The following is an 11,667-nucleotide window of genomic DNA, read 5'->3' on the forward strand; positions in this document are numbered from 1 at the left end:
TCAAAGATGCATATCTGGTACGCAAGGATGTGATCAGCTCTCTCCAGGGCTACATTTGCCATTCTCTGCCACTCTGACAATGGCCCATTCCCAAGAGTTCCCATGGCGCAATTATCAATTGTAAAGCATGCTAAATAACCTCATTATATGCTAGGAAGTGCATCTGTGCCAATCACTCGAGTCTTACTTTAGCCCTTTGAAAGGAACAAAGCGTTCAGAACAGGGCATGAGCAGGCCTATATTCTTCTGTTCAGATGCATACCTCATCAGAGAGCTGGCGCATTACTTCTTTCTGAATGATCAGTTCTGTGCTGAATCAGTCCTGGGAAAAAGAGGGGCTGGATATGTGCTAAAATGTAATGGTTTGTACAGTAAAATATCTTTGTAATAAGAGGAAGAGAATGTTCTGCCAAGCTGGCAGCTACTCAGTGCGCACATATTTAAATGGGGAGTATATGGCTCCAGGGTTCCCAAACCATCTTCACCAATAAATTACACGGACTTCTTTATTTTTTCTCAATCGTTCATGATTACTGGATTTAGACTTTTCAAAATATTTTATAGAGATTGCACTCACAAAGAGCAATTTCAAGCCAATTAGGCTAAATGCGTTAGACCTGAGAAAAACTAGACAAATTTATTTCCAACCCAACATAGAAATTCCTATGGCTTTTTAAACTTTTATTTTTTATTTAAGATTTTTGAAGGTTTTCAGATAGGGCTGGTTTAAAATATCGATTTTCCAATAAATTGTGATCTCAAATTGTACAATCCCAATATTGATCCTTGAAGTCCCAAGATCATTCTTTTACTTTAAAATTTACTTCAGTTTTGGTTGTGTTGATTATTATATCTGTTAAATAAATAGCCACTGAAATGCCAACCATGGTTAATTTTTTTTTAATGAAATGCTTCATAATGTACCAAGATAGAAGGTTCCCTGTATAACTGACAGCATTACATTTTTACATTTAGTCTTTTGGCAGACTTCTTACAGAAGTCAATATAATTCTCTTGTTAGACTATAATCAAATTATGTATCTTAAGCAGTGATGACATCCTCTAGGATCAAAGAAGTCTACTGGGTGAAGCAGACAGCATGACCTGTAAGCGGACAGCATGACAGCATTATCTGAGAGAGACTTTTTGTATGTAAGCAAAATGGCCATTATAACTGAAATATCATCTCATGAGAATTCGTATGTATTCTTAAGTAGCTTGGTTTGGTTCCAGCAATCGTACATTCTCTTATGTTTGCAGACACCAAAACATACGATATTGATGTACTGATAGCATCTAAACATCATTTTACGTATGAACACCTATAGAAACATACAAATGTTTACATGTACTGTTTGAATTGATTAATATTGAATTCATAGAATTACTCAATTACATTTAATTTATAATCTATGAGATTAAAGGCCAACACATTTAATGCAGTTTACATTATATGACATTTTAATGGTTTCACTCAGTTCTGTGTGATTTCTGCTGCCCTATAAAACATTTTAAAGGATTATATCACTTTAACCATGACTACACTTTAAAATATTAAAATGAATAAAAACTCTGTAATCGTTTAAACATTTAAGCGCTTAATTTTATTTTAGTTTGCCATGGGACACAGAGTTTTCAGAATATGCCAAAAAAATAAAAACACAAAAAGCACCATAAAAACAACAATAAAATTAATCCATAAATTCGTTAGCTATAATCCAAATCTTCAGACTGCTTTCTGTGACGAACAGACCCAAATTCAAGTCTTTTATTCCGTGATCTCCGTCTCCAGCCGCACCAGCGCCCGCTGTCAACATGTTAGTTTCCTTTTCAAAATTCAAAAATTGCTGCCTTAAGAAGTATTATGACCAGCGGTTTTATGGCAGTGATGTCGAATGCTCAATGACTCTCAAGTGTCTCGTGACCGTTTGCAACATGCCGTTTTCTGTGATGTTTGAATGACAAATGACAGCACTGTTATGGTGTGCATCAGGAGATTTACAGCGATTAATCATTTAAATTCCACTCTCTACCTCACACAATGCTGAAACACACCCATATGAATCAGAATATAATCAAACTGTATCAAAATCAGAAAGGAATTGCTTGTAAATGGGGAACAGAATAAAATATGGAATGATACCTGGCCCTATTTACCATGACCAAAGAACCCAGGAACCCTGTGACCCACAACCTAGAAAGACATGGCCTATAAATTAAACAATTGCAGCATTTTTTGAAAACCTTTGAGATCATAAGTGTAAAGTGCATATAAGTGTACATAAAGTGTCAAATTCATTCAGTCATTCATGCATTCATGTATACTAATTTAATGGAATTCATGAAAGTCACACTTAAGATGTTCAGTTACATGCTGCATATCAGAAGTGACCCATAAATGAGCTATCCAATGGAAAACAGGGACATGTAAAAGTACTCAAAAGACAAGATGAGTCCAAAGTTCACCAGGAACAATGCCACATTCCACAATTTCAATTGGATTTCACAGGATTTTAAATAAGATTACAATGCAGCCGGCAGCAAAATGTATTACGCTTCCCATGGTTAATTATTCTTGCAGATCATACTGTAAACTGAACCGCTCCACCACTTCTGGAAAAGGAACTCAAGTGTTCTCCTAAGAAAAGTCAGATGTTACATTTATCAGAATGAACTCTACTATGGTTAACCCAGACCCAGATTCAACCCAAATGTAACAGGTCTTCCAACTGTTTACAGTATTAAGATTAAACTTTATAATCGTGTCCTATCTCTCTGCTAATAACTCATCTAAATGATACTACATTTATAAGATTATGTTGGCAGAACAGTTCATATTGATAAATGCTTTGTAATGATGGAAATGCAATGACAGAGGAATAATTCATAAAAGAAAATCAAAAACAGTGGGCCATTGGTAATTCTCACGAAACCTGTCAAGAAAACTGATGGTCCTATTTTACGCCAAAAATCGAATAAAAAAAATAAAAAATAATATTGATATAGATGCATATAGAAAATTAAGCCTCAACATTTTTACAATGTGAAATTATTTTCATGACAGTTACGTGCATCCCCCCACCCCCCTTCTTATTACCACAAGCCAAAAACATATGGTCATTATGATATTCTCATTACCACAACGTGAAAATTTTTTATATATTATTCACATAGTAAAGTATTTTTCATCATAGTAGTACTATCTTGGTACTGCCTTTCATTTTTGCTGATTTTAATGAAACAAATGATTTACAACAACATCTAATGACTATTAAGTCAAGCTTGTTCACAGTGGGCATTGGACTCCGACAGGGCTGTTCCTCGTCACCGATCCTGTTTGTTATATTCATGGATAGGATCTTCAAGGCGCAGCTGAGTTGTGGAGTGTGTCCAGTTTGGGGGTCTCAGGATTGCAACCCTACTATTTGCAGATGATGTGGTCCTGTTGGCATCATCATGCTGTGACCTCCAGTGCACACTTGAGTGTGAAGCGGTTGGGATGAGGGTCAGCACCTCCAAATCTGAAGCCATGGTTCTCTGCCTGAAAAGGGTGGATTGCTCTCTTCAAGTAGGGAGAGAACAGCTGCTCCAAGTGGAGGAGTTCAGGTATCTCGGGGTCTTGTTCACGAGTGAGGGAAAGTTGGACCGTGAGATCAAAAGGCGGATCAGTGCAGCGTCTGCAATAATGCAGTCACTGTACCGGACCGTGGTGGTGAAGGAGGAGCTGAGCCAGAAGGCATAGCTCTCAATTTACCAGTCAGTATACGTTCCAACCCTCACCTATGGTCATGAGCTTTGGGTAGTAACTGAAAGAATAAGATCGTGAATACAAGCGGCCAAAATGAGCTTTCTTCGTAGGGTGTCAGGGCTCACCCTAAGGGATAGGGTGTGAAGCCCTGACATCCGAGAGGGGCCGAGTAGAATCGCTGCTCCTCCGTGTTGAAAGTAGCCAGTTGAAGTGGTTCGGGCATCTGATTAGGATGCCTCCTGGACGCCTTCCTGCGGAGGTGTTTTGGGCATGTCCAACTGGGGAGACCCAGGGGAAGATCCAGAACACGCTGGAGGGATTATATCCCTCGGCTGGCCTGGGAAAGCTTCGGGATCCCCCATAATGAGGCCGGGTAAAATGAAATATGGGCTACTTTGCTTAGTCTGCTGCCAACGTGACCCGGTCCCGGATAAGCGGTCGAGAATGGATGGATGGATCCAATGCCTAATAAATGTGATTGAGAGTCATCACGAAAATGGGAATAGTAAAAATAAAATGCCATAATGCGTTACGGTAATGAGAATTGGGTGGTGAAAGTGAACTGAAAATAATGTCACAATGAACAAAATGTTAATTAAAAGGAATGTTCCGGGTTCAATACAAGTTAAGCTCAACCTACAGCATTCGTAGCATAATGTTGATTACAACAAAAAATTTATTTCGACTTGTCCCACCTTTTCTTTAAAAAAAACATTACATAAATCTGGGAGTGCGATGCTTCCAATGGAAGTGAAAGGGGCCAATCTCTAAACGTTAAAATACTCACTGTTTCAAAAGTACAGCCACAAGACATAAACAATATGCGTTTTAATGTTATTTTAGTGTGATAAGTCGCTTATAAACAGTTTGTCTAAAGTTATATCCAGTTGGTATGGTGCAAACCCTAAACTGACAGCAAAAATGCCGATATAAACTTTACAGCTCAAATAATACAAAGTTTTAACAGAAGAATTATTGTAAGTGCTTTTATAGGATTAAGCTTTTATCATTTCTGCCTTTAAACCCTCCAGAAATTGAACCCATTCACTTCCACTGTAAGTGCCTCACTGTAACCTCAAATTTTATTTTATTTTAATGAAAAGGAGGGACGAGTCGAAATGTATTTATGTGGTAATCAACATTATGCCACAAATGCTGTCAATTGAGCTTAACTTGTATTGAACCCGGAATATTCCTATAATGCTCTTAAATCTTCATTCTCTTAAATATGACTGGGACATTTTATTGACAGGTTTCATGAGAATCTAGGCTAACCATTACATACTGTACATATGAGTGATGGTACAAAATGCCATGTAAATAAGGCTGCATTTCCACTGACATAAACTCACAATTGCTTGGAAATTGAGGCATGCTTAGCAATTAAAGCCTGGCTGAGTTACAGTCCGTTACACAAGAATAAACAAAACTGTGAAGAACACTCCACGTCTGCATTGCTGTGATAATTAACGACAGACATTTGGCTTATCACGTGCCATCTTTTAATAAACATCTCTCAATCTAAAGCTACATGAGTTGTGCCGAGATGTTCAGAGGCAGATGAGTAATTACACATATTGGTACATATATGCACGCTGATGGCACCAGTACAGAGATTGCCATAGGAGATAGCTAGGGGTCAAAGGGCTATGTGAGTTTCCTCCCCCTTTTTCCTCTGCTGTTGCTCTCTTTGTAGCCAAAGGACATGGAAAACAGGACGCAACAGGATGCAAAGAAGCCACTGCCGTTGGTGCTTCCAAAGCCAACATTTTACTGTGCTTTTGCTGGCTTCTAGAAATATTCAAATAAGTGTTCAAATATGAATAAAGCAGAAAAAAAACAAAACGTTTTTAGCATGTATGTAAGATTTAATTGGTAACTTATAGTTGGTAAATTTCATCAAGTATGATTTGCTTTATACACATCAAAATCATGATGAGTTTTAATTTAATTAGAATATCTTCATTCCAAAGATGAGTAACAAAACATTTTCCATAAGGTGTCATCAGCGGGGGAGGGAGGATATTTTTGCACTGTATAAAGGCAGAGAGGTCATTTATAGGCATGCAAGGCAGGTCAGGTGATTTGCTGATGAAGTTTAAATTTTAGAATGACATCATTTGAAAGATGAGCAAAAATAAAGTCTGCATAGGGTGTCATCAGCACAAGTGCGAGAGGATATTTTTGCACAACACAAATCAGGGATATAATTTACAGAAATGCAGGGCAAGTCAGCTGAGCGTTTGCTCCTATGAGAGATTATAAAGGTGGAACCATTATACATGATGCGCATGCGCGAAGACAGCTGTTTAAAGGGACAGAATACGGTGAATAAAGCATCATGATATCCATATTTTCAGAGCACAACAGTTTAACTCTTTCAACAGTAACTTTTCAGACATGTAGCCTTTATTCCCTCTCTGGAAACTTTGATACTTCATACTCAACTTATCAAAACAAAGTTCGTTCTCATGATTTAAACAGAACGTTGCTTGTTATTCAGTGAAATGACATGAGAAATTCAACGGACAGGTGTTAATAAGAGCGACACATTCATTAGCAACATGCTAGCTTGCCACTCTTTAAGCTATTAAACGCCACTTGCTGACATATATTACAGTCAGACGATTACTAAAAAGTAATTAAAGTCACTCACAGTATGTGTAAGTCCTGTAAGAGCAGCTGTCTTTGTGGATAGAGAAGCGACACTGTCCCGGTTAACCGTTACAGATTCCCTCGATGTATATAATATTCCTTTTTCCAAAGCTGCTGCTATTGTACTACTTCCTCTCAGTGTCCGGCTCCAGACTGAAGTCCAGGGGGATAACAGCGACCTCAGCGGCGACAGAGCAGCACTGGCTGTGTGTCAAAACCTAGCGGGCTGCCTACCTGGTAAGCGTTTGGGGACGTCAGTAGCACTTATTCGATGCCCAAAGTTGTTGGCGCACGGCACGTTTTGGGGTATAGGCGCGCGCAACAACTTTGGGCATCGATGGCGCGTGAAGCGTTGACGCCCAAAAATGCTGCCCAAGTAGGCAGCTCACTTGGATTTGAAACACAACCACTACATTCGTTCAACCATCTTATGACCGCACGAAAATTACTTTTGACATGTAGTCTATTCCGTTTACTAAAAGCAGAGCAGTCCCAATATTGAAGTTATAAAATACCTGAGATGATATGAAATATTTAAATGACTGAATTAAGCTGGAAATAGTAGACCCTTTCTTTAAGTGGTTATTTTGAATGTGTTTAATATAATATTTGTATTTGGTGACAAATTTAATCTATATCTATGATCATAATATAGATTTTTACGAAAACATTCTTCATAATTTTCACATATTCTATAGAGAGAGAGAGAGAGAGAGAGAGAGAGTGAGCATTCAGAAAATATTCAAACCCCTTCATTTTTTTCACATTTTGTTGCAGCCTTATGCTAAAATGCTTTAAATTATTTTCCCAGATCAATCCATACCCTATAACGACGAAGCAAAAACCAGATTTGGATAACTTTGCAAATGTATTAAAAATACAAAACTGAAATATAACAATGACATAAGTATTCAGACCCTTAACTCAGTACTTAGTTGAAGCACTTTTGGCAGTGATTACAGCCTCAAGTCTTTTTGGGTATGATGAGACAAGCTTTGCACACCGGGATTTGGGGATTTTCTGCCATTCTTCCCTGCAGATCCTCTAGCTCTGTCAGTTTGGATGGGGACCGTCGGTGGACAGCCATTTTCAGGGGTCTCCAAAGATGTTTGATTGGGTTCAAGCCCAGGCTCTGGCTGGGCCACTCAAGGACATTCACAGAGTTTTTGCGTTGTCTTGTCTGTGTACTTAAGGTCATTGTCCTGTTGGAAGGTGAACCTTAGGCCCAGTCTGAGGTCCTGAGCGCTCTGGACCAGGTTTTCATGAAGGATATCTCTGTATTTTGCTGCATTCAGCTTTCCTTCAACCCTGACCAGTCCCCCAGTCCTTGCCCCTGAGAAACACCACCACAGCATGATGCTACCACCACCATGCTTCACCGTTGGGATGGTACTGCGCAGGTGATGAGCGGTGCCTGGTTTCCTCCAGACATAACGCTTGGAATTGAGGCCAAACAGTTCAATTTTCATTTCATCAGACCAAAGAATCTTGTTTCTCACAATCTGAGAGTCATTTTTTGCTAAATCCAAGTGGGCTTTTATGTGTCTTGCACTGAGGAGAGGCTTCTGTCTGGCCATTCTGCCATAAAGCCCAGATCGATGGAGTGTTGCAGTGATGGCTGTCCTTCTGCAAGTTTCACTCATCTCCACACATGATCTCTGGAGCTCAACCAGAACAACCATCAGGTTCTTGGTCTCCTCTCTTACCAAAGCCCTTCTCCCCCGATTGCTCAGATTGGCTGGGTGGCCAGCTGTAGAAAGAGTCTTGTTTGTTCCAAACTTCTCCATTGAAGAATTATGGAGGCCAGTGTGCTCTTGGGAAACTTCAATGCAGCCGAAATATTTTTGTAGCCTTCCCCAGATCTGCGCATCGACACAATCCTGCCTCTGAGCTCTGCCTTTGACCTCATGGCTCTGTTTTTGAAATGGGATGCACCTGAGCTAAATTTCAAGTGTCATAGCAAAAGGGTCTGAATACTTATGTCATTGTGATATCAGTTTTTTCTTTTTAATAAATTTGCAAAGTTATAAAAAATCTGTTTTTTGCTTTCACTATGGGGTATGGAGATTATTTAAAAAATAAATAAAGCATTAAGGCATAAGGCTGCAACAACAAAATGTGAAGAAAATCAAGGGGTCTGAATACTTTCTGAATGCACAGTATATATATATATATTAGTCATCACGCACCTTGGGACCAGAAAAAAAGCACACTTTCCTTAACTGGGACCTTGACTTTAATTCCACTCTACACTATAGGAAAAATAATTCAGATACTGTAAAGAGCACTTTTTTTTTTTTTTTTCAAAGCAGGAAGCAGGTCTTCTAACATTAAATCAATGTTAATATCAAGCCAAAATTCATTAAATGCATTGTCAAAAATTGATAAATCCTTTCTATTTCTTTGTTGATAAAGTTTTAGTGGTGCATCAAAAAGAGTCATTTGAGGGATGTGGAGAAAGTCAAGAGCTGGCCACTGGATTGTCATGGTTACTAAAAGGTGCGCAACTGATACAAACTGGAGATCCATTAATTTTTTAAGGGCTTGTAATTCAAAACTTTTAGAAGTATTCCTAAGTTGAAAACCAATACCTCATTGAAACCAGACTTTGTGTTTGTAAATCTAATTAGGACACCTGATATTGTTTCTACTGGAACGGTCTCAAATTTCCAAGCAAAACAGCTGTAAGAGAAAAAAACCCTCTGTTTTAACTTTAAGGATTAGACCATGCCGAATTTTTCCATTCCGCACAGCTTCACTTTGAAACATTGCTGAGGCTGTTTATATAGGTTAACTCTACTATAGCTTGAGTTTTAGGTAGTTGTTGGTCAGCCGTACATACATACTTTACAAATGACACCTTGTTTTTTTTTACATGATCACATGCTAATATTGAACATCGGTTATTTCAGGAAGAATTATTCCAATAGCATAAACCGTTTTTATATAACTGGACAATTTAGACTGAATAGATCGAGTATACAGTTGTGTGTCTGGTGTGCCTGCAGAAACACCATTACATAGATTTAATGCCACACTGACTTTTGCATTTCCCAAGAGCAGGACAGAGATAAAAACAAATCACACAAGGTGCGCCAGAGCACATATGCCACAAACACAACTGCAGGGAACACATGGAGAAAAGACTTGCTTAATTTCCAGACAGCATTTCTCATGATGACAAGTGACATCATTTCCTCAGAATGTTTCATAAAAAATACTGAGCCTAATGCTCTTCCAAAGTGAGCAAAAGGGATATACAAGCACAGATAAATTCTGGTTGTTGGCCATAGAGTTACGTCAAAGTATAACGCAGAACTGATTAAGATCATGATTAGTCCACAATCAGGGACTGCACCGCAATTCCAGAAGTGCAACTGTAAAATTAAATAAACATGAAACACAAAAAGCTGAATAATTAATCAGAAATGATCCACAATTTCCATAGAGCATCGAAACTAAATACTGCACAAAGAGTACTTAATATTTTAAATAAATAATTCACCCAAAAATGAAAACTCATCATTTACTCTCCCTCATGCAATCACAGATGTGTATGACTTTTCTTTAGATGAACACAAATGAAGATTTTTAGAAGAATATCTCAGCTCTGTAGGTTCATACAATACAAGTGAATGGTGATCAGAACTTTGTAGCTCCAAAAAAATAAAAAATAAAATAAAATCACAAAAAGTAAACATGGAAGTAATCCATATGACTCCAGTGTTTAAATCCATATCATCAGAAGTGATGTAAAAGGTGTGGGTGTGTAAATAATGAGTGTGTTCATTTTTGGGTGAACTATCCCTTTAAGGACAACTGGTATAAAGCTCTGGAGGACAAAAAAAAAAAAAAAAAAAAAAAATTATTATCCAGTCAGTACTTCAATACTAGGCAATTCTGAATACTGACTAACGGGTACTTATCAAACAGAAAATTCAGCATTTAGGTTTGCACTCTGTAATATCCTCAATGGGATCATAAACAGTGGTAACCAATCCCTCTAAAACATTTAAGCTTAAATTACAACTCATTCCATATGCTGCATGGCCTGATGGCAGATGGGTAAATCCACAAAGCACTCAACTAATAACGGAGTACCTAATGTGTAATCTACTCAAAGACTCTTATTAGCGCTTACACTCAGGGGGTCGGGGGGTGTTGGTGGTTGTTGGTGTAGAAAGACTAACTAAATTGTGTCCAAGACAAAAAATGACCAAAACGATAATTGTGAGTGGGGTGGCCAGGCTTCAGTCCATGGTGGCCACCCCCTAGCTCCGCCCCTGGCTAGAAGACTGAGAAAACTGCTGCGATACAAAAGTTTCAAAGTTGTTGAGAAGAGTATAAGCTAGTAATGACAAAGATATAGAAACAGTCGAGAATAAGGGTGAATTTTGGTTAATGGTTCAGTTTCAGGATTGAAACTTTTATAATATGAAATGAGAATTGCATGGGGGTCATTCACAAATTCAGCTTTCGGAAACAACTCCCTAAGGAACAGCTTGACAAAATAATTTTCTATGACTCGTTCATTTTTACATTTGGTCCCCCACCATATTGAACTCCTGGTTACATACTTGTTCTGAAGTACACAAAGGGATCAGGTGGTACATTATCTTCCAAAAATCCTTTGAAAATAGCTTTTTCATGTGTGGTTGGTACATTGTGGAGTTCACCTGCCACACTCAAGTGACTCTGGAAGAACAAATGAGTTCAGAATTTGCATAAGTCATTTTCTTCAGGAGATTATCATGGACTTATTTTTGTTTACTAAATTTTTGGTCTTAAAACGCAGGAAGGAAATACAGATTTTTGGATTGTTTGAGGAAATAGCACTGGCAGCTCTCGTCTTACAACCTGGGAATGGATGTAGCTCTTTGAATTGATCCACTCAAACAGGTTATAAGAATTTGATTCATACATTTTGGATGGATTTGAAAATCATGACTAATTAAGCGGGTCCTTTGAAACACACACAAAACAGATTGCACAGCCAGAATCAGATTTAGAATCAGAATACTTTATTTTGATAGATTCTATTTACAATATTTTGTTACTAAATTTCAGGAAAATATCTCCCATTTTTAAAGCAAATAACATCAACCAGGACCATTTCATGCACAATTAATTTCCTATGTATGGAAATATTCAACAGAAAGTGCTTGAGGTTGCAGGACGATCTGTAGGAGGCGTGTGACCTAAAAATCAAACAGTTTGCTCTCTGTGGAGCCCGAGTATGAGCCTTTTGATTTGCTCCCTCTTCT

General features: G+C 38.1%; 1 protein-coding gene across 3 annotated transcripts in view; it reads right to left on the bottom strand.

The window, feature by feature from the left end:
- Window positions 1–6,548, bottom strand: part of LOC127411044 (unconventional myosin-VI-like) — a 97,286-nt gene extending 90,738 nt beyond the window's left edge. For all 3 annotated transcript variants that reach the window (XR_007892215.1, XM_051646374.1, XM_051646373.1), the window contains exon 1: window positions 6,405–6,548. The gene's annotated coding sequence lies outside the window, so the exon portion shown is untranslated. The remainder of the gene's footprint in view (window positions 1–6,404) is intronic.
- Window positions 6,549–11,667: the final 5,119 nt, after the last annotated feature.

This window comes from Myxocyprinus asiaticus, chromosome 20, assembly GCF_019703515.2.
Source record: "Myxocyprinus asiaticus isolate MX2 ecotype Aquarium Trade chromosome 20, UBuf_Myxa_2, whole genome shotgun sequence".
Taxonomy (NCBI): Eukaryota; Metazoa; Chordata; class Actinopteri; order Cypriniformes; family Catostomidae; genus Myxocyprinus; species Myxocyprinus asiaticus.